This window comes from Schistocerca gregaria, chromosome 4, assembly GCF_023897955.1.
Source record: "Schistocerca gregaria isolate iqSchGreg1 chromosome 4, iqSchGreg1.2, whole genome shotgun sequence".
Lineage (NCBI taxonomy): Eukaryota > Metazoa > Arthropoda > Insecta > Orthoptera > Acrididae > Schistocerca > Schistocerca gregaria.
The window spans coordinates 260,619,953-260,645,148 of NC_064923.1; positions in this window are offsets into that span (position 1 = coordinate 260,619,953).

A 25,196-nucleotide genomic window follows, 5' to 3' on the forward strand; every position below is an offset into this window, starting at 1 on the left:
AAAGCTAAAACAAGATTAGAGAGAAAACAATGGTGGGACCTAAGGATTGAAGTAATGGATGCTTCCTTGTTTGTCTCCTGTCTTTACTGGTTTTATTTTTCCTATATTTAATTTATGTCACGCAAAAGATAAAGTTATTAGCTAATAGGTAATAAAGAGTGCAAATTTTCTTACTCTCCCATTCACAAATAATCACACCCAGTATTAAGTGTTAATTTTTTTTCTTTTTACGTGGGGTAGGAAGCCAAACCGGCCGACTGGGAGGAGGAGAGGCGCCACAGGACATTTTAATACAGTGATTTGCGATAGAAGAATGCGTTGTGGATTTATGAAGAGGCGTGGTACTGCACTTAGACCAAATAGCGTGCCTTACGTTTCCTCGAACATATATGTTTTATATATCATCCTCTTCAGGAATATGTACGCTATAAAATGAAATATTTTTGAAAAGTTGATTTTTTTAAATTTTTGACGTACTATCTCAAAGGTTACAGGGGGGAGGGGGGGAGGAGAGGGGGGCACCACTATCAATCTTTTCCTCCGGTTCGAAAATATCGTAGAACTCGGGCTGACTCCCAACAGTTATGTACAGTGGCTACATTACTGCAAACTCTTTCTGTAATACCGCAGAAAGAATACCCAGCTTCTCGTAGCCCTTTTACATGACCTCGCGCAAACTCAACTGTGTTAAGAATTTCGTCTTAAGGACATTCTTGGCTAACAACAACTCGCCAAGCCCAATCTCAAAAGTAACTAACGCTCGCGGGCGTCACAGCGTGATATTTAAGCAGATATCATCTGTGAGGTTTAGAAACACGCCTCGTTTATGTCGCAAAACTCCTTCCTAATGTTAAGGGTTTTTTGCCGTCAGTTTATTTGCATATGTTAACAGCGAAATTTCGACGACAGAGAAAAGTGGCAGTCTGGAAGACTGCCTTCCAGTACTGTAATCTCTGTTCGAATTAACAGAAAAATCATCTGGGGAACAGTTCACAGCAGCCACCATTGTGATAAAATTGGTTCAGGGATGTCAGAGAGCAGTGATGCACACAACTCCAACAACGAGGCAGGCACCGCTTGCTGAAAACATCTATTGGAGGCCCTGTCGAAAAGGATATCCTTTGTGAAGAAGATCGCAGTCCCATTTGTGCCAAAGAGAATGTTTTGGACCCTCAATTTAAAAAGTTTCTGAGTAGCTGAAGGTGCTGAAAACGTCGTGAGTGAGTTCGTAGTGAAGATTAGCCAAACTCCAAACAATGGCACCGTTGTGGTTGGTGGTGTGGTGACTCAAGTAGAAGGGGCTGAAACACATGATAAGAAGAAGAACTCGACCTTTTTCATTGGACAGACAAAAAACAAGTCAGCAAGTAATTAGACTTACAAACTCGCAAGAGGATATGCGGCTCTACTTGTCCAAAAAGCTATTACACTTAGAGGAGAAACTTAATCAATTAGTTTTTGAAGGAAGTACTAAGAGTCCTTGCCATCTTTTGTATTAAAGTATTTGTGCGTTCCGCCCACTTAAGGCCTCTCGGAGCGACTTTTTTTTAAGACTGGATGGGTCAGCGCACAGAGGGGGAACAGGATGAGATCGAGGAAGCTGGACAATATGGTGTTTTTCATCGTTAATCAAAAGTACACTGATAAATAACGCCGGCATCTGAAAGCTATGGTTTCGTTAAAGCTTAAATACGTTAAAATAATATTTTTCGCAATCTTTTGAAAGAAAACCTCATATTCTGCCATTGCGACTCGGAATTTTGACATCTGGATCAAAGGTACCTGCAACCTTAGTCTGTAATGATGCCAAAGCGTGGTGCCCCGCAACGTCACACTCGAGATCGGTTACGCTTCAAACAGGAAGATGTCGACATATGTGAAAAAGAGGCCACAGCTCTGAAGACCGTGTGAGGAGTCGCATTGGCCCCCAATTTCACAACAATTATGCCTAACGCCGTGAACTCATCACACAATGGGAAGGTCCTCACCCCCTTCCCCCGCCCCCTCCCCTCCACACCTCTCCCACATCATCCTCGGTCTTTTGACGCCTCTGCGATGGAGGTCAGAGAGAAGCGTTGAGGTCATGAGTTTTCTTATGCGTGGACGAGAAAAACGCTTCAAACACACCGCGGCTCAAAATCGACACCAAAAGGTGGCATGAACAGCATCGATGACACCCTTCGTGCTTTCATTTACACACATTTCGTCGTCAAAAACTGCCGTTTCCAGGGCGATATGCAACAGAACGACGTTCTTGACTACCTTTGCCATTGTTGACACCCTCTGCACCATTCAAACCTTCTCCAAGGCAGTCATGAATCTGTAGCTCTACTGATGATCTAACTCCTTTCGAGTGTAGCACGACAACAATTTTTGCTCTGGTGGAAACATTGCCCTGTCTACATTCCAAGTAATTTGAACATGATCCAAAGCAGCTAAGAGCGTATACACTTTTTCAGTCCTCCTGTTACGAGCCCTCTGTGATGCGATCACAGAAGACAGGGGGAGGAGGGGAAGGGAGGACATTAAGACATGACTGAATAAAATGGCAAAGGGGCCATCTAAAACCCGTTATCTCGATAACACACTCAGTGCCACAGACGCTCATTTCTTCACCACATTAAAAATACACCTTTACAGATATAACCCTTGACCGCTTTTTAGGTGCCAGTTAGCAGAAACCCCATCGACACCAATCAAATTCCGCATGCCCACTCAGCTTAAACGTGCCAAGGGTTTGCCTGGCCACAGGTGCATAAGAATTGGTCAAGGGTTGTCTCTGTATTGGTACATTTTTAAAGTGCTCAACAAAAGTGTGCAAGTGCTTCCGAGGGTGTTGCCAAATTGGAGGATGTCAGAGGGACCCTTCGCCATTTTATTTATGCTTTTGTCAATGTCGTGTCCTTCCTGTGATCACGCCACAGGAGAGAACAAGAGAGGGATGGCTCAAAAAGCATAAAGCTGTTCGCTGCTTCAGACCATGTTCAAATTTGGTCGAATTGTATAAAATTGTTCCTAGTAGTTCCACTTTGTATACCAGAATAAAAATTTCGGTCATGCTACACTCACGATCAATGGGGTTGCAGTCTGACGATGTCATTAGAGAAGAGGTGAGCTGTCCAGGCGGTAACAGAAGTGGCAAAGGTTGTCAAGAGCGTCGTTGTGTTGCATATCGTACCGTAAATCGTTGTTTTGATGGCGAAATGTCTGTAAATGAACGCCCCAAGGGAAAGGGTGGTTTCATTGATGCCTTTTATACCACCTCTTGAGGCCTTTTCGTGTCGATTCTCAGGGGCAGTATGTCTCAAATGTGTTCCCCGGCCAAACAAAAACAACCGCCTGATTTCAACGCTGAGTGTCGTGGTTCTGACCTCCATCGCAGGGACATAAAGAGTAGGGATGAGATGTGAGTAAAGAAGGGGGGGAGGGGGAGGCACGTGACGATCTTCCCATTGCGTGGCACGTCCACAGTGAGGTTGGCAGTATTGCTGCCAATGTGACATCATTGACCCACCTAATACCTCACAGGAATTTCTGAGCTGTGGCCTTCACATGTGTAGACACTTTCCATTTCATACGTCTCCTACCCCTAGGGTGACGTATTATTACAGAGGGAGAATGTAGGCACCTTTGAGCCAAGTTTCATATTTCTGCTTCGCAATGGGGGAAAATAACCGTGTTTCAAAAAATGTCACTTTAATTATTTTGCGTAGTGTATATTTGTGCTCATAGTACATTGAGCAAGTACATTCATAGTTTACTAGAACAAGGATACTTGATGCCGTAAGGCAATTCAACTGAATAATTCTGAGAGATTATTTCAAAAATGTAAACCCACTGGCATGGTAGCAGGTTAGTGTGTCTGCTCGGTGTGCACCAGACGTCAGGATGCGAGAGCCGCAATGGTTTGATTCCGCTTCGCTTCAAATCGCTTCTATCGCTTAGCCAGAGTGTGGTTTTTTATTCGGTTTCCTCACATTCGTGTAGGCGAATGCTGGGCTGATTACACAATACGCCTCAGTTACACCATATACGAAACCTTAGAACATGAGAAACATATCTACATATTAACACTGATACGCAGACACATTTCATTTAGATTAGATTAGATTCAGTTTTCGTTCCATAGACCCAAAAAATACGATGATTCTTGCGGATGTGAAACATAGCAGGAAGTATAACATAAAAAACATACAACATAAAACATTTGAATGTAATACTTACTACCATGATCATTTGTGAGGAGTTTGTCAAAGTTGGTGAATACATGCAGTAAACTGTATCAACTAATATTTACAGAATTAATACGCTATCAGTATGAAACACTGTTATGCACTGTTAATAAATTTAACATACACAAAATACCTAATCTTGAATGTTGTGTTGTCAAAACCGAAATCTAACAGACATTTTTACTTAAGCTGGCCTAACAGTATCTCTTAAGATATTCATCTACAGAGTAAAAGGAGTTGCCTACAAAAACGTCTTTTATACTCTGTTTAAACTGTGTTTTAACTGAAACCAAGCTTTTAATAGCTGCTGGCAATTTTTTGAAAATGTATGTTCCTGAATATGGGACCCATTTTTGGACCAAGGTAAGTGATTTTAGGTCTTAATGTAGATTGTTCTCATTCCTAGTATTTATAGTATGTATTGAGCTAATGGTTGGAAATAGAGATACATTAATTGCAACAAATTTCATTAAGGAATAAATATACTGAGAGGCAGTGGGTAGAATACAAAGTTCCTTGAACAGGTTTATACGTGATGTTCTTGAATTTACAACACAAATTATTCTTATTACACACTTTTTCATGGCAAAAACTTTTGCTCGGTTTGATGAGTTACCCCAGAATACGATCCCGTACGACATAATTAAATGAAAGTAAGCAAAATATACAAGTCTTTTTATATTAATATCTGTTATATCTGACATCATTCTCACTGCGAATACAGACTTGTTTAGGCGCTTAAGCAATTCTGTGATTTTCCCATCCCAACAGAATTTATTATTGAATTGTAGTCCCAGAAATTTAACACTGTCACCATCTTCGATCTGCATGTCTTCATATGTAATTTATTCCCAGTCCGATGAAGTCTGACTGCTAACTGCACACCCTTTGTTTCCTGTTGGTTAGAAAAGACTCAAATTATTTTGGAGCACTGCCAGTGACACCATAATATTCAAATTTACTTAAGAGAATGGTTTGGTTCACATAGTCAAAGGCTTTTCACAGGTCACAAGAAAAAATGCCAGTAGCCTCTAATTTATTATCTAATGAATTAAGTACATTCTCACTGTAAGTTTAAATAGCTTTCTCTATATCAGAACCCTTAAGAAATCTAAACGGTTACTAGGACAATATATTATTTGCAGTCACATGCTTAAGGAGACACTTGAACACAACCTTTACAAATGTTTTTGAGAAATCCAGCAAAAGTGAAATTAATCGATAGTTTGATGGTATCTCTTTACCCTCTTTTTGTAAAGAGACTTAACTTCAGCATATTTTAGCCAGTATGGAAATGTTCCACTGATAAGAGATTGATTACACAATAACTTAAGATATAACTCAGCTCACATAAGCATACATTCATTAACTTCATTGATATGTTATCATACCCACTTAGATTTTAAGGATTTTATGATGGATGCTACTTCTTTGGGAGACGTGACTGTCATTTCCATTTTACTGAAGCTAATTTTAAAGACTGGTCTCAGATACTCCATTGCACTGTTGACCAAACCTGATAACCCCAAGCTGTCAGTAACAGAAATGAAGTACTTGTTGAAGAAGTTTGCCACTCTACATGCACTTCTTACCAATGTCTCATTTATTTTTAGAGCTATCTGTCCCTCTTCCTTCCTGGCCCCCTGTCTCTGTCTTCACCACATCCCATACAGTTTTTATTTTGTTGGGTTAGGGTTGTTTTGGGAAGGAGAGCGAGGTCATCGGTCTCATTGGATTAAGGAAGGATGGGGAAGGAAGTCGGCCGTGCCATTTCAGAGGAACCATCCTGGCATTTGCCTGGAGTGATTTAGGGAAATCACGGAAAACCTAAATCAGGATGGCCGGACGCGGGATTGAACGGTCGTCCTCCCGAATGCGAGTCCAGTGTCTAACCACTGCGCCACCTCGCTCGGTTTTTATTTTGTTGCCCAATGTAATTATCTTTTGCTCATAATAAAGCTGCTTCAATTTCTGGATTCCTTGCTTCATTATTATGCAGTATTCTTTGTAATGCATTACAATGCTAACATCAGAGCTGTTCCTAGATAGTAGATACAGTCTCGTTTTTGTCCCACATGATATCTTTATTCCTTTTGTAATTCATTGTTTATTTTTTGACTTCTGTGTGATTTGAGTTACCTTTAGAGGAAAACAATTTCAAAAGTAGAGGTAACTTTATTAATGAATGCTTTATATTTCTATTTGAGTCAGAAGTATTGTAAACATCTATCCAGTTCATGTCTGAGCAATTTCCAGAATTTCTCAATTTTTGACTTATTTATTATTCCCCTGTACTCAGATTTAATTGATTTTTTTATCCTGACAAGGTTCAACATTTATTACTCCCCTGTACTCAGATTTAATAGATTTTTTTATCCTGACAAGTTTCAACATTTAACACAGGATGATGCATGCCATGATCAGATAGTGTATTTACTATTGGTTTTGTGATATGACTTTCTTCCCCAGATTTGTTTACAAAGATATTATCAATAGCAGCCTCTGAACATTTTCGTACCCTAGTTGCAAAGTTCACAGTAGGAACTAAATTGAATGATTACAATAATTGTTAGCTGACAGAGCTTTTCAATAAATCCACGTTAAAATCACCAGCAACCACTATTTCCTTGTTTTTTACTGTGCATTAGAACAACAGAGCTTCCAGATTTTTTATGAAGAGGTTAAAATTTCCTGAAGCTGATCTGTATATACCTACTATTATAAAGGACTTATCATGAACTACTACTTCTGTTGCACAAGCTTCTAAGTGCTGCTCTAAGCAAAATTTATTAATATGAATATTCTTGAAATTAAAACAGTTTCTGACAAATGTGGCAATTCCTCCTTTCTCCATATTTTCTCTACAGAAGTAAGAAGCTAACTTGAATCCTGCAACATTTAACTAATCTATTCAGCGGTTATATGATGTTCAGAAAGGCAGATTATATCAGCTGATTTGGTCAACTCTAATTCTTCAATACAAATAAGCAATTCATTAAGCTTACCCCTTAGTCCTCAGATATTCTGATACAATAAGGGTAACTGATTTTGTGCACTAGCTGAATTACAACCGGTACAACCTAATTTTCCTGTAAATTTTTGAGTATTTCTGTTTTCAATCACAGGCTGTCTGCATGAATTGTGTACATTAAAATTTGCCTTTTGGCCGCCTGTTTTATAAATGGGAATGTCATCACACACAAGATCACCTTTGAAGATAACCATGCACTGCACAACCAGTTTTTCGTGGAACTTATAAATTTACTTTGTTCGTTTGTATTGCTTAAATAATGACAAATAATACTGAAAGTACCGGTAAGCCTGATGCAAACTTTATGAAAACAAAGAAGCCTTAATTACTACATAAATATGTGTTTACATGAATGAAAGTAATGCTTATGAGCGAGAGAAATCATAGCCGGATAAAAAGAGATCCTAGAGATAAATTCAATGCGATATACAATATCTGCAAGGATTATTCATATCCTGAAACTATATTAGTTCAAGATATTCAAACAAAATTAACGTGATGACAAATATTTTTTTCGATGAAGTGGTAGTTTACAGGGAAAAGGCAGGTGACTAAGTCGCCGAAAAGAGAAATATCGTGTATGGTTTGTGTTCACGCAACCTCAGCAGTTAGCGAAAGAGAATTATAGATGATGGACGGTAACCAAAGGAAAGGTAGAGATAGAGTTTCAATAAAATAAAATTAAGAAAGTAATTGTTCGTTGGTATATACATATATTTACAGTGCAGCGTCAGCTATTAAACTTTTAAAACGATCGAAAAACTGATTATTAAAGCCAGAAGTACGATAATTCGTACTTAAGTAAATAAAAGTATAAATTGTTATAATATTTCACTTTTATAAATACACTTTTTATTCACTTCTCCTTGAAATAGGATACGATGTTTGTCTCTAACAACGTTGGCATCTCTAGTCATGGTTCATGCATAAATGAAAAGAAGTATAGAGTAGGTATGTGAAGCCACTCAAAGACTGAGCGAAACATTCGCATAAGTAAAACCAGTCAAAGCCAGAGAGTTAGTGAAAAGCATTCATACATCAGTTGTACCGTCATCACCTTGGCACTTTTCACCTTCATGTAAGAGGCACCTTCAGCAGGTTTTAGTTGATATTATTTCCAACTAACTTTCCTGCTTTGTATCCCTGAAGGTTTGAAAATTACTACTTCACTTTGCAGCATTTTCAGCAAATTCGTTTTAAAAACGTCCGATTTTTCAGAGTTCGCTGTATGCACACATTTTAACTACTCATTATAGGCACTAATTCACAATTTTCCCAAAACAAAGTTATAATTTGGAGTGCAGATCTGCCTTTTTATCTCAATCAGTGTATATGTTACAGCAAACTGTGAAAACCGGCATTTTATGGAGTGCCGAGGTGATACGTAAAATGCTAAAAATAATTATGCAGACTATTAAGTTCATCTTGTTTAATACTTTCCGTAGGCATTTAATGGAATACCGGTACCGTTTAAGGCGAAGCATGAGAGAAAGATATTTTAAATATTTTGCTGGCTACAAGATCCACAGACATCACTGTAGTAACAGTTTCGGCCCAGTTCGGCTGGAGCTCAATTGTGTCAGTGTCATTTTCGCTAAAACGGAGACTGCACGCGATAATTGTGAAAACGTTGTGGTTGATAATCATGCAAAAGCAATGAAACAAAGATTTTACAGAGAGTTATGCTTAGTTAGTCTATCGGAAATTGACAAGGATTTCTGAAATGCATTTACAAAAATAAATGCCAGAACATCAGTTTTTTGTGTGTAAAAAGAAAAGTTATTTGGAATTCAAAACGTAATTTCAGTTCTGTTTACTGCAATAAATAAAGCATAAAAGTAGTACAGCTTTGAAGTACATAAAAACTGAAAGCAGGAATTCAGTTATTTTTTCTTATACATTTGTAATCATTGTTAAAAACTGTTTTTTTTTCTGTTGTGTATTACATATTAGTAATTGTTAAGAAGCTATTCATTCACATTTGCTTCAGGATAAGACATTTTCAGACACACATGTGATAACTTTGACGTTTTAATTTAACTTCCATTAAATATATAAATTTCTAGCTTGAACACGTAGTTTCATTGCAATTTTATACTTTTCCTATGTCCATTTTGCATTTTATAAAATACCTATACGTATCCTAGGAATGATCTTAAACTAAAATTAAAGTAAACCTTGCCAAAGAGTAGTAGACATTCTATGTATTGCCTAGGCATTCTATACAATGCTTTAAATTGACGCTCTCCCAGTACCATATACAGAACAAAATCAGATAAAATGAGAAAAGCGACGATTTCAACATGCGCATCTCGAAAATGTAGTGCAGTTCTTTTGTACTGCGATTGAATGTTGAGAAAACAAGAAAGTTGTCAAAGAATGTACTATTGTGCACGAAGGATCCAAACGACCTGATCTGCGTTACACCTGATTTGTATGCAACCCATACAACATAACTTTCTTGCAGGTCCTCTATTCTCTTTTCGGTACAGTCGTACGACTATACAAAATGGTTGCCACAAGATACCACTAGAGCAAACTCCTCTATATGGCTACCGATGTAGATGAAATTAATTCCACTGTAACGTAAACATCAGGAAATACGTTATTAGAGATGGCACATTCTCTAAAGCTTCTAAATTCAAATTTATTACCATAAATGACATTTCAAAAAGCACGTTTCAACTTGAAATTATACAATGAAAATTTATGTACTGGATCTGCACCCAAGACTCCTTCTACATAGCAGTTATTGTGCATGTTAACTAACAACGCAAGATCTTAAATATGGTTTCAGTCAGAAGCACTTACCCGCGAAAGGCAAAGGTCCCGAGTTCGAGTCTCGGTCCGGCACACAGTTTTAATCTGCCAGGAAGTTTCATATCAGCGCCCATTCCGCTGCAGACTGAAAATCTCATTCTGGAAACATCACCAAGGCTGTAGCTGAGCCATGCCCCGCAATATCCTTTCTTTCAGGAGAGGTTCGCGGGAGAGATTCTGCAAAGTTTGGAAGGTAGGAGACGAGATACTGGCAGAAGTAAAGCTGTGAGGACCGGGCGTGAGGCGTACTTCGGTAGCTCAGATGGTAGAGTACTTGCCCGCGAACGCCAAAGGTCCCGAGTTCGAGTCTCAGTCCGGCACACAGTTTTAATCTGCCAGGGAGTTTCGTATCAGCGCACACTCTGCTGCAGAGTGAAAATCTCATTCTGACAAGTAACAAAGTTTGCATATGTTTAAACTTAAAATGACATAACGTAAAGTTTTTATTGGACAGGGATCCGAATAAAGCGCCTAATAGAACTGTTGCTTACGCACGGTCAAATGACAGATATCAAATTTTTTTCACCGGTAAAATAATGACAGAAACTTAATTAACGAGACGAAAAAGTTTTGTCTTACTAGGATTCGAAATGGGAACTCATTGCCGTGGTTTTCTAACCACGAATCGATGTTAAATATCGGTTTATATCACAGTAGGGAGCTCTCCACGTGTATGAACTCGAAATAATGTGAGAGGGACTTCTGTGCTGAATGGGAGTCAAACTTCGTTTTGAGCTACACACGAAGATAAGTTAACTATTGAATTCTTTTTCACCAGCAGCTAGCAGTGTCATGTTTGCACATGAAATCATGTGTCTGACTAGGAGTTGAAACCGGCACCTATGTCAGTGCTGACAATGCATAAAGAGACGATAAAAGTCATCATTATTTTTCACCTGTAGTTTGGTGTGTGCATACTACTGCCTGAAATTACAAAATGAAAATTTTTGTGGGGGACCATAATTCGAACCCAGACATGTGCCTTCGTGGAGAACTTGAGGAGTTTTAAACCTTGGGGAAACAACGAAACTATAGAACTGAATCGACCCGAAGGGGTCAAATCCCGCAAAAATGGAGATCTGTCGTCGAATCCCAGTTCAGCGCTAATATTTACAACATTTCAAGCGCAAATTGTTGCCGGTGTAGGATTTTGTGCAGTAACTGACCTCTCAATTACGTCCCATAAATGTTCGATGGGACTCATGTAGAGCGATGTGGGTGGCCAAAGCATTCGCTTGAACTGTCCAGAATGTTCCTCGAACCAATGCGAACAATTGTGGCCCGGTGACTTGTCATCCATAAAAATGCCATCGTTATTTGGGAGCATGAAGTCCATGAATGGCTGCAGATGGACTTTAAGTAGCCGAACATAAGCATTTCCGGCCAATGATCGGTTCAGTTGGACCAGAGGAGCAGGTCTATTCCATGTAAACACAGCCCACATCATTAAGGAGCCACCACCGGCTTGCACTGTTCCTTGTTGACAAACTGGGTCCATGGCTTCATGCGATCTGTGCCACACTCTAACCCTGCCATCAGCTCTTACCAACTGAAACAGAGATTCTCTGACCAGGCCACGGTTTTCCAGTCGTCTCGGTCCAACCAATATGGTCACGAGCCCACGAGAGACGCTGCCGGAGATGCCGTCCTGTTAGTAAAGGCAATCGCGTCGGTCGTCTGCAGCCACGTCCGTCCCGATAGCTGATAGGTCAGCGTGACGGACTTCCGTCCTAAGGGGTCCGGGTTCGATCCCCGGCTAGGTCGGGGATTTTCTCCGCTCAGGGACTGGGTGTTGCGTTGTCTTCATCGTCATTTCATCCCCATCCGGCGTGCACGTCGCCCAATGTGTTGTCGAATGTAATAAAACCTGCACCAAGGCGGCCGGACCTGCCGCGTAGCGGCCTCCCTGCCAATGACGCCATGCGCTCGTTTCCAATTCGGCAACCTTAGCCCATCAACGCCAAATTTCGCCGCACGGTTATAACGGACACGGTCGTTGTACGTCCCACATTGATTTCTACGGTTATTTCACGGGAGTTTGCTTGTCTGTCATTTGACAGTTCTATTAGGCGCTGTTTTCGTATCCCTGTCCAATAAAAACTTTACATTATGTCATTTTAAGTTTAAACATATGCAAACTTTGTTACTTGTCAGAATGAGATTTTCACTCTGCAGCGGAGTGTGCGCTGATACGAAACTCCCTGGCAGATTAAAACTGTGTGCCGGACTGAGACTCGAACTCGGGACCTTTGCCTTTCGCGGACAAGTGCTCTACCATCTGAGCTACCGAAGCACGACTCACGCCCGGTCCTCACAGCTTTACTTCTGCCAGTATCTCGTCTCCTACCTTCCAAACTTTGTAGAATCTCTCCCGCGAACCTTGCACAACTAGCACTCCTGAAAGAAAGGATATTGCGGGGCATGGCTCAGCTACAGCCTGGGTGATGTTTCCAGAATGAGATTTTCAGTCTGCAGCGGAGTGGGCGCTGATATGAAACTTCCTGGCAGATTAAAACTGTGTGCCGGACCGAGACTCGAACTCGGGACCTTTGCCTTTCGCGGGTAAGTGTTTCTGATTGAAACCATATTTAAGATCTTTCGTTGTTAGTTAACATGCACAATAACTGTTAGCACTGACAACTCTACGAAAAGTCCGCTCTCGCAGTCGTTAAGTAAAGGCCATCGGCCACTGTGTTGTCCGTGGTGAGATGCAATGCCTGAAATTTGGTATTCTCGGCATTCTGTTGACACTGTGGGTCTCGGAATATTGAATTCCCCAACTATTTCCACAATGAAATGTCCCATGCTTCTAGTTTTAACTACCATTCCGCGTTCAGAATCTGTTAATTCCCGTCATTCTGGAGAATGTTTTGAAGAAGAACATAGTTTCTTCAATGTTTGTCCCAAACGCCTTGACTCTGGAACAAAAACAACAAAAACAACCATGCGGGATCGCCAGCTGTGACTTGACAGAGATGCAAACGCTGACAGTTCTTTTGTGGAAAAAATCAACACGTATGACGAAACCTGGTGTTGACATACTGCCTATTGGCTTCTGTCTCGGCATCTTTGGCCGACGTTCATCTAATGATTTTTCTGACGTTTCGCCGGCACGAGTGGCTGGCATTGTCAAAGCTTCACCCTCAATTGCCGGTGGTGAACTGGAGCCGAGCTCGCGGCCGCAGACTATATGTACCTGGCGCGCCAACGTCCGAGGGCTTCTCCGCGGTCATTTCCGGTGCGGTTCTCTTCTTGCTACCTGCGATTGTCGTTCGCTGTAGTACGGGAAGCCAGGATCCGTTTACCTTAAGGCTTTCCTCTTTCTTGTTGAAACTGTTCGCCTGTTTTAGTATTTCTACAGCTTCCCTGAACAAGCGCGTGCGATAGATAGGTAAACGGATCCCGGCTTCCCGTACTACAGCGAACGACTGTCGCACGTAGCAAGAAGAGAACCGCACCGGAAATGACCGCGGAGAAGATCTGGGACGTTGGTGCGCCAGGTACATATTGTCTGCGGCCGCGAGCTCGGCTCCAGTTCACCACCGGCAATGGAGGGTGAAGCCTTGACAATGCCACTCATGCTGGCGAAACGTCAGAAAAATCATTAGATGAACGTCGGCCAAAGAACCTGAGACAGAAGCCAATAGGCAGTTTGTCAACAAGTGGCCACGAAAGCCTTAACAATTTTGTAAACCTGGTGTTATCAATACGAACCTGTCACAAAACTAAAAACTGCATAAATTCAGATGAAGGCTCAATGCTTCGACATAGCCGACATTGAAGCCAACGTGGTGCGCGAATTGAACAACATCCCGGAGAAGAACTTTACTAATAGTTTCACGTGGTTGCGTGAACGCTCTGTGCGTTAAGACGGTGTGCACTTTTTCCCAAGTGGTGACTACGAGGCGGTCGGATAGTGAGATACTCCAAACAGTGGCTGCCGTGGGAATGCGACAGCTGTGTTTATTTCATTAGGACGCGTTATCTCCTCGTTTACATTCTAAGTAGTGGGAGCACTCCACGTGAATGATAGTACTCCTCTGACCAGGTGCACATTCCCATCATTTCTTTGCTTTGCCACATCGCTTATCCTTAACTTCGTACATTGCTCGCTGATAGCAGAGCCAGCCACTGTCGCCGAGTGGCTAGGCGCTTCAGTCCGGAACCGCGCTGCTGCTGAGGTCGCAGGTTCGAATCCTGCCACGAGCATGGATGTGTGTGATATCCTTAGGTTAGTTAGGTTTAAGTAGTTCTAAGTTCTAATTCCAATCCCAAAGAAAGCAGGTGCAGACAGATGTGAAAATTACCGAATAATCAGTTTAATAAGTCACGGACGGAAAATACTAACGCGAATTCTTTACAGACGAATGGAAGAACTGGTAGAAGCTGACCTCGGGGAAGATCAGTTTGGATTCCATAGAAATATTGGAACACGTGAGGCCTACGACTTATCTTAGAAGCTAGATTAAGGGAAGGCAAATCTACATTTTTTGCATTTATAGACTTAAAGAAAGCTTTTGACAATGTTGACTGGAATATTCTCTTTCATATACTGAAGGTGGCAGGGGTACAATACAGGGAGCGAAAGGCTATTTACAATTTGTACAGAAACCAGATGGCACCTATAAGAGTCAAGGGGCACGAAAGGGAAGCAGTGGTTGGGAAGGGAGTGAGACGGGGTTGTAGCCTATCCCCGATGTTATTCAATCTGTATATTGAGCAAGCAGTGAAGGAAACAAAAGAAAAATTCGGAGTAGGTATTAAAATCCATGGAGAAGAAATAAAAACTTTGCCGGCCGTGGTGGACGAGCTGTTCTAGGCGCTTCAGTCCGGAACCGCGCGACTGCTACGGTCGCAGGTTCGAATCCTGCCTCGGGCATGGATGTGTGTGATGTCCTTAGGTTAATTAGGTTTAAGTAGTTCTAAGTTCTAGGGGACTGATGACCTTAGATGTTTAGTCCCATAGCGCTCAGAGCCATTTGAACCAAATAAAAACTTTGAGGTTCGCCGATGACACTGAATTCTGTCAGAGACAGCAAAGGACTTAGAAGAGCAGTTGAATGGAATGAACAGTGTCTTGAAAGGAAGATATAAAATGAACATCAACAAAAGCAAAACGAGGATAATGGAATGTAGTCGAATTAAATCGGGTGATGCTGAGGGATTTAGATTAGGGAATGAGACACTTAAAGTAGTAAAGGAGTTTTGCTATTTGGGGAGCGAAATAACTGATGATGGTCGAAGTAGAGAGGATATAAAATGTAGACTGGCAATGGAAGGGAAAGGGTTTCTGAAGAAGAGAAATTTGTTAACTTCGAGTATAGATTTAAGTGCAAGAAGTCGTTTCTGAAAGTATTTGTATGGAGTGTAGCCATGTATAGAAGTGAAACATGGACGATAACTAGTTTGGATAAGAAGAGAATAGAAGCTTTCGAAATGTGGTGCATCAGAAGACTGCTGAAGATTAGATGGGTAGATCAAATAACTAATGAGGAGGTATTGAATAGGATTGGGGAGAAGAGAAGTTTGTGGCACAACTTGACTAGAAGAAGTGATCGGTTGGTCTGACATGTTCTGAGGCATCAAGGGATCACCAATTTAGTATTGGAGGGCAGCTTAGAGGGTAAAAATCGTAGAGGGAGACCAAGAGTTGAATACACTAAAGAGATACAGAAGGATGTAGGTTGCAGTAGGTACTGGGAGATGAAGAAGCTTGCACAGGATAGAGTAGCATGGAGAGCTGCATCAAACCAGTCTCAGGACTGAAGACCATAACAACAACAACAAGTTCTAGGGAAATGATGACCTTAGATGTTAAATCCCATAGTGCTTAGAGCGACAGTGCTTAGAGCTGCTACCATAACAGCTTGAATTTTCAGAAAAAGAGAGACACGATAAAATGAAAAAGCTGTGAAACTTCATTGACGGAAATGAAAGTTAGTAGACGTATTTCTGTATCTGAAAGATGATGTCTATTCAAATTCCGCAACAGTCGCATCAAAGTGGAGCTAATGGCGTCACTATGTGGATGCAAATCAGGTGTGCTTTAAACACATCCTGTAACTGCCATAAGCAGTTGAGATTGGACGTGGTGAGCGGACTTTAGTCAAGAAAGCCTTCAAGGCGACAAGGAGGCCATTATCAACACCTCGCTGAGTTGGGACAAGGTCGAGTAATAGGGCTATGAGAAGCTGGATGTTCCTTCTGCGATACAGGGGAAAGGTTTGGCGAAAATGTAGCCACTGTACATGATTGCTGGCAGCGGTGACCACGAGAAAGTGCGGTCGAAAGAAGACCAAGCTCCGGAAGACCACGTTGCACTACCGAAATGGACGCCCACTGTGCTCGATGTATGACTCTGGTGCATCGAACAGCATCTGCAGCAGCAAGATGAGCAACAGTTGGCACCACAATGACAGCACGAACTGTTACAAAACGATTACTAACAAGACAGTTCCGAGACAGACGTCCTGTAGCGTGCATTCGACTGGCCCCGAACCGCGACCATCTGCTACTTCAGTGGTATCGAGCGATAGCTCATCGGAGGGGACGGTGGAGATCTGCTGTGTCTTCTGATGAAAGATGGTTCTGCTTCGATGTCGTGATGGCTCTGTGTTGGTTAGAAGGAGAGCAGTTGACAGCCTGCATTCAACACGCTTGGTCTATACCTGGGTCACAGTTCGTAGTAATAGACGGAAAGTCATCGAGTAAAACGGAAGTAATATCCGCTGTTCCCCAAGGAAGTGTTATAGGCCCTCTATTGTTCTCGATATATATTAACGACATAGGAGATAATCTGAGTAGCCGTCTTAGATTGTTTGCAGATGATGCTGTCATTTACCGTCTTGTAAAGTCATCAGATGATCAAAACGACTTGCAAAATTATTTAGGCGCGAGAAGTTGCAACTGACCCTGAATAAGGAAAAGTGTGAAGTTATTCACATGAGTACTAAAAGAAAGCAGCTAAATTTTTAATTCACACAAATCTGAAGGCTCTAAATTCAGCTTAATACTTAGGGTTTAAAATTACAAATAACCTAAACTGGAACGATCACGTAGAAAATATTGTGGATAGAGCAAACCAAAGATTGCGATTCACTGGCAGAACACTTAGAAGGTACAACAGGTCTACTCAAGAGACTGCTTTCACCACGCTTGTCTGCCCTATTCTGGAGTACTGCAATGCGGTGTGCGATCCGCATCAGGTGGGACTGACGGATGACATCGAAAAAGTACAAAAAAGGGCACCTCGTTTTGTATTATCGTGAAATAGGGGAATAGTGTCACAGACATGATAACGTGAATTGGAGTGGCAATCATTAAAACAAAGGCGTTTTTCGTTGCGACGGGATGTTCTCACGAAATTTCAGTCACCAGTTTTCTCCTCCGATTGCGAAAAACATTCTGTTGGAACCCACCTGCATAGGGAGAAATTATCATACGAAAAAATAAGAGAAATCAGGGCTCGAACATAAAAATTTAAGTGCTCGTTTTTCCCGCGTGCCGTTCGAGAGTGGAACGGTAGAGAGACAGCTTGAAGGTGGTTCATTGAACCCTCTGCCAGGCACTTTATTGTGAATAGCAGAGTAATCACGTAGATGTAGATGGGTGCAATTTCACATGACAGAAGGAACGCCCCCGTGGTTATTCCATGCACCCTGACTGCAAATTTGTACGTCAGTCTAGTGACTCAACTTGTGTTGCCATTCACTAACAGTATTCCAGGGGATGTTTTCCATCAGGATAACACTCGCCCACAGACCGCTGTTGTAGACCAACATGATCTACAGAGCGTCGACATGTTGCCTTCGCCTGCTCGACCACCATTCATATGTCCAATCCAGCACATATGGGACATCATCGCACGACAACTCCAGAGTCATCTATAATGAGCATCAACCGTCCCCGTATTGACCGAGTAAGCGCAACAGGCATGAATCGCACTCCCGCAAAGTAACATTCGGCATCTGTACTACACAATGTATGCATGTTTGCATACTTGCATTCAATATTTTGGTAGCTACACTTGTTATTAATGTACCAGCATTTCATATTTGCAGTGGCGTATTCCGCGCTTACATTAACCTGTGACCTTGCAATGTTAATCACTTAAATACGTTACCTAGACAAATGTATTCCAGAAATTTAATTACTCTAAATTAATTATTTTTTGATGTTGCAATTTTTTCTGTCAGTGTATATTCGATTATAACAGTTTTATCTTTTTCAAAAACTCTTTTCTTGCATTTCACAGTTTATATTTTAATGCTCTCGACTTCATTGTCACTTATTAAGCCGCCAGAATAACAAAGCCCGTCTACTACTTTTACTGTATCATTTCTTAAACTAATTTCTCAGCGTCGCCTGATTTAATTCGTCTATATATCATTACCACTATTTTACTTTTGATGGTTTTCATCTTACAACCTCAATTCAACATACTACCTATCACATTCAAGTGATCTCTTGCCGTCTTTGAAAGAATTACAATTTCCTCAGCAAACGTCAAAAATTTTAATTTCTTCTCCATACTGTAATTTCCTTTCCAAATTTCGTCTGTTTGCTTTTCTGCTTCCTCTATTTACATACCGATTAACATAGCGGATGGGCTACAATCCCATCTCAAGCCTTCTCAACTACCGTTGCCCTTTCATGTCCTTCGACCCTCACAACTGCAGTCTTGTATCTGAAGATAACCTTTCGCTCCCTGCTGTCTTCTGGGTTTCAAAGAATGTACCCAAGCCAACTTTGTTAAAAGCTAAATCTACGACTTTCTATATTGATTGCAACATCTATGTTTTTTATTCATAAACTGACCCTAACTTTCTAAAAAATGCACTCGATGATTAATTGTCCATTCTTGTAAATTTTTTAATGACTTGCAGAAGTAAAAAGAATTCAGGAATTCGGTTCAGCATACTGATGAAGTCCTCGGTCTAACTAATTTCTATATCCATTAAGAACTATTGAAGTTAGAGACATATGGTCATCATCAATGGAAAGATCAGAAAAAATCCATTTTAAATAATAGGATTATTGCTTATTTTTAATAATTTTATTGAAAGGAAAAAGTATAGTAATTTTTGGTAAGTGAAATTTGATAAATGATTAGTGAAGGCAGACAATAAACTCAAAAACTGCCGTATTTGACGTCTGTGAGTGCAGCTTTGAAATTGGCACTCTGTAGTGCCAACAGTTTGAATATAGGCTATAAATGTAGTTTTATCCTCATTTTTCTGTGTTTGGGTCGTAAAAGCATGGAGGCAGAGGGGGGTGCTGGTATACAGAGATGAGGGACACAGGATGAGGGAGAGCGTGTGAACCAGAGATTACTTGAGTAGGGTTCGCGTATAATTTTGAGTGGGTAAGTTTATCGGAAGTTACGGAGACAGATTTTGGACGGTTGGAACGCCGCAGTGTTTGACCGTTGTACAATTAGGTGCGGGGTCTAAGTTTCGGTCTTGGCAGAGTTTTCGTGTAGTAGCACCGAAATATAGCGAATTGCAGAGAAAAGATGGGACTCTGAATTCTACTAGTTACTTGATGACGGTCTTCAAATTAGTGTAGAGTGCAGAAATTTTCAGAATTATTTGCGCAAAAACTTGGGTTTAAATATGAGAGCTAACCGCACTCAATACACTGCTTGATATGTAGAGCAATCACAGCTGAAATATTCTATGGTTAGAATAAACAAGATAAACAAGAGCGCTGCGACTGTTACAATTCTTTATTGGAGAACACGGCCGATTTCGTAAATTTTATATGCGTCTTCAGGTGCTTCACTGTATACATTGGCATAAATGAACTTATCAGAAATTTGACCATGCCAAGAAACGGACAAATAAAAGTAATAAGGTCTGTGTCTACATACAGTCAAAACCTTACAGGTTCATTTAAACCAGATAAAACCAATCCCAACATTTACATCCAGGTATTTAAAACTTCTGACTCACAAACATTCGAGCATCTATGATGAAATGCACTGAGATGTAAGGCCTTCCCCAACCTTAAAAATAAATAAATAAATAAATAAAAGTAAAAAGCCGGCCGCTGTGGCCGAGTGGTTCTAGGCTCTTCATTCTGGGACCGCGCTGCTGCTACGGTTGCAGGTTCGAATGCTGCCTCGGGAATGGATGTGTGTGATGTCCTTAGGTTAGTTAGGTTTAAGTAGTTCTAAGTCTAGGGGATGATGACCTCAGATGTTAAGTCACATAGTGCTTAGAGCCATTTGAACCGTTTTTGAAAAACGTCAAAGTAAGAACGTAGTAGCTACTGAAATAATGTATAGTAAAAATTGTATAAATATTAGAACTGAAAGATCCCCCTTGTAGCGAAATTGAAAAATCTGGGAACGGCAATGTTCCGTTCACTCTCTGTTCCGTGGTGAACTGAATACTCACGTTTGATTACTGTAAGGACGCTGCACTGTACAGTGCTGGTATATAGGACACTAGATAGTATCACGAAAACTTTTGAAATTAATTGAAACAGTAATTCTGACTTATGCGACTCACAAACAGAGCGTATTATTTCTGATTATTGCAGTATGGTAATTTAAAATGTACAAGCAGCCCCCAACATTTCAATCAAGGTATCTGGTTACTTAATGTCTGCGACACTGCGCATGTGCGCCTTTCCGCGTATGCCTCGTTACAGATAGCGGTTAGTTCAAATGGTTGAAATGGCTCTGAGCACTATGGGACTTAGCTTCTGAGGTCATCAGTTCCCTAGAACTTAGAAGGGAACCTCCCCATCGCACCCCCATCAGATTTAGTTATAAGTTGGGACAGTGGATAGACCTTGAAAAACTGAACACAGATCAATCGAGAAAACAGGAAGGAGTTGCGTGGAACTATGAAAACAGCAAGCAAAATATACAAACTGAGTAGTCCATGTGTAAGATAGGCTACATCAAGGACAATGTGAAACCAGGAGCGTCGTGGCCCCCACGGTTTGCGTGAGGAGCTGCAGACCGAGAGGTCCATGGTTCAAGTCTCCCCTCGAGTGCAAAGTGTAATTTTTTATATTCAGACAATTATTATCTGTCCGTCCGATGAGAGGTAACTGCGCCGTAGTATGGGGACGTTGTATGAAAACGTTAAAAACATATGTACTGACAGAGCACAGGGAAAACTGTGCGAATGTGAAACTGTTGCATTCATTTGTTGCAGTTTATGTGACAAACTCATATGTTTTCATCACTTTTTTGGGAGTGATCACATCCACAAGAAAACCTAAATCGGGCAAGGTAGAAGAATTTTTTTACCCATTCGCCAAGTGTACAAGTTAGGTGGGCCGAGAACATATTCCTGTCACGTGACGCACATGCCGTCACCAGTGTCGTATAGAATATATCAGACGTGCTTTCCTGTGGAGGAATAGGTTGACCTATGATCTTGCGATCAAATTTTTTCGGTCCCCATTGTAGAGGCACGTCCTTCCGTCTACTAATCGCACGGTTTTGCGGTGTGGTCGCAAAACACAGACATTAAACTTATTACAGTGAACAGAGATGTCAATGAGCGAACGGACAGATCATAACTTTGTGAAAGTGAAGAAAGTAAATTTGCACTCGAGGGAAGATTTGAATCAAGGACCTCTCGTTCCGCAGCTCCTCACGCTAACCACGGGATCACGGCGATCCTGAGCTCAGCTTATCCTTGATGTTGCATATCTTGCGCATGGACTACTCAGTTTGTAAATTTTACTTATTTTTTTTCATAGTTCCAAACAACTTCTTCCTGTTTGCTCGATTGATCTGTGTTCAGTTTTTCAAGGCCTATCCACTGGGCCAACTTATAACTAAATCTGAGGGGGGTGCGATGGGGAGGTTCCCTTGTTAGAACTACTTAAACCTAACTAACCTAAGGACAGCACACACATTCATGCCCGAAGCAGGATCGAATTTGCGAGGGTAGCGATCGCGCGGTTCCAGACAGTCAGTTGGCGCCGGCAACAGCAACGCTTCCTCCCCAGACTATCTACAAAGGAGACAAAGTGTGACACTATTGACATTCGTTTCTCTTTTGATGTTACAAACGGGGCTTTTTTGCAAAGTCTTTTAGTTGTTTCTTGTTATAAATTATTTTAGCAGCTACTACGTTCTTACTTTGACGTTTTTACTGGGTCTTTTTAGACTGGGGATGCCCTTAGCCACCAATATACGTACTTATCATAGCCGCTCGCACGTCTGTGAGTCGAAAGTTTTAAATACCTGGGTATAAATATTGGGAACGTCTTTATCCGGTTTAAATGAACCTTTAATTTAGTCAGTCAGCTTCAGCCGGCCGAAATACTAGCAGCAGCATTGAAGCCACTGATTTTGTGACGTTTTACGAGTTGCTAACCAGGAGCGAATTGTAGAGTTCCATACTTGCGCTGTGGTAATTTAGTTTCTTCAGTTAATTCAATATTTAAAAGGTGCAGTTCTCGCATCGTTTGTGACGGAAAGTAAACAGATTTTGTGACATATTACAAGTTCCTAATCAGGAGCGTATTATTTAGTCTGACCTGAGTGGCCGGTCGGCGTGGACGAGCAGTTCTAGGCGCTTCAGTCCGGAACCGCGCGACTGCTACAGTCGCAGATTCGAAACCTGCCTTGGGCATGGATGTGTGTGATGTCCTTAGGTTGTTGTTGTTGTTGTTGTTTTCAGTCCTGAAACTGGTTTGATGCAGCTCTCCATGCTACTCTACCCTGTGCAAGCTTCTTCATCTCCCAGTACTGCAACCTACATCCTTCTGAATCTGCTTACTGTATTCATATCTTGGTCTCCCTCTACGATTTTTACCCTCCACGCTGCCCTCCAATGCTAAATTTGTGATCCTTTGATGACTCAGAACATGTCCTACCAACCGGTCCCTTCTTCTTGTCAAGTTGTGCCACAAACTCCTCTTCTCCCCAATTCTATTCAATACCTCCTCATTAATTATATGGTCTACCCACCAAATCTTCAGCATTCTTCTGCAGCACCACATTTCGAAAGCTTCTAGTCTCTTCTTGTCCAAACTATTTATCATCCGTGTTTCACTTCCATACATGGCTACACTCCATACAAATACTTTCAGAAACGACTTCTTGACACTTAAAACTATACTCGAAGTTAACAAATTTCTCTTCTTCAGAAACGCTTTCCTTGCCATTGCCAGTCTACATTTTATATCCTCTCTGTTTCGACCATCATCAGTTATTTTTCTCCCGAAATAGCAAAACTCCTTTACTACTTTAAGTGTCTCATTTCCTAATCTAATTCCCTCAGCCTCACCCGACTTAATTCGACTACATTTCATTATCTTCGTTTTGCTTTTGTTGATGTTCATCTTATATCTTCCTTTCAAGACATTGTCCATTCCGTTCAACAGCTTTTCCAAGACCTTTGCTGCCCCTGATAGAATTACAACGTCATCGGCGAACCTCAACGTTTTTATTTCTTCTCCATGCACTTTAATACCTACTCCGAATTTTTCTTTTGTTTCCTTTACTACTAGCTCAATATACAGATTGAATAACATCGGGGACAGGCTAAAACCCTGTCTCACTCCCTTCCCAACCACTGCTTCCCTTTCATGCCCCTCGACTCTTATGACGGCCATCTGGTTTCTGTAGATATTGTAAATAGCCTTTCGCTCCCTGTATTTTACCCCTGCCACCTTGAGAATTTGAAAGAGAGTATTTCAGTCAACATTGTCAAAAGCTTTCTCTAAGTCTACAAATGCTAGAAATGCAGGGTTGCCTTTCCTTAATCTATTTTCTAAGATAAGTTCAAATGGTTCAAATGGCTCTGAGCACTATGGGACTCAACTGCTGTGGTCATCAGTCCCCTAGAACTTAGAACTACTTAAACCTAACTAACCTAAGGACGTCACACACATCCATGCCCGAGGCAGGATTCGAACCTGCGACCGTAGCAGTCGCACTGTTCCGGACTGCGCGCCTAGAACCGCGAGACCACCGCGGCCGGCTCTAAGATAAGTCGTAGGGTCAGTATTGCCTCATGTGTTCCAACATTTCTGCGGAATCGAATCTGATCTTCGCCGAGGTCGGCTTCTACCAGTTTTTCCATTCGTCTGTAAGGAATTCGCATTAGTATTTTGCAGCTGTGACTTATTAAACTGATAGTTCGGTAATTTTCACATCTGTCTGCACCTGCTTTCTTTGGGATTGGAATTATTATATTCTTCTTGAAGTCTGAGGGTATTTCGCCTGTTTCATACATCTTGCTCAGCAGATGGTAGAGTTTTGTCAGGACTGGTTCTCCCAAGGCCGTCAGTAGTTCTAATGGCATGTTGTCTACGTCCTTAGGTTAGTTAGGTTTAAGTTGTTCTAAGTTCTAGGGAACTAATGACCTCAAGAAGTCCCATAGTGCTCAGAACCATTTTGACCTGAGTGCTTTGGTGGTTCAGTTTTTCAATTTCTGCGAATTAATCTAATTTATTTGAAACAGTTCTTGCGGTTTCCTGTGTCTCTGCAGTAGAGTTCCGTAGCGCATGTCGATTGTCCCTTTTTTGTCTATGGAGTGTAGTTTTCCACGGTCTTTGGTATGGATAGGGACTGTGACTGCTGCGTGCGGATTCGAGCCGAGTTGGTGACACTTCGCTCTCATTTCCAGGCTGTGATAGCTTCGCTTACACAGCTTGAAGCTGCAGTGGATGGGGTGATGGGCGTCAGTATTGTGGGCCTGCCGTTTGGGATCCAACGGACGTCCAGCACATCTGAGTCCGCAGACCGGTCCGCACCGGTGGCCAGTCCAGTTACTACTGGCACTGATGTTGACTCCTCACCCGTGGTCGAGTAGGGGGTCAGCTCTGGGCATGCCAGGTGGCGGAAGACTTCCCAGGGGGCTGCATGTAAGCTTTGCCCGGTTAGTCTGACAAACAGGTTCCAGCTGCTGTCAGTGGCTGACACTCTCCCCCATCCAGATGCAGTCGCTTGTCCTGTTTCAGAGGAAACCTCTTAGCTTGCAAGATTAGAGCAATCACAGAGAGTGGGATTATTGGTAGTCGGGAGCTCCAATGTTAGGCGCGATTTGGGGCCCCTTAGGGACATGGCTGCCAAAAAGAGGAAGAAAGTCAATGTGCACTCCGTGTGCACACCGGATCTAGTGATTCCACACGTG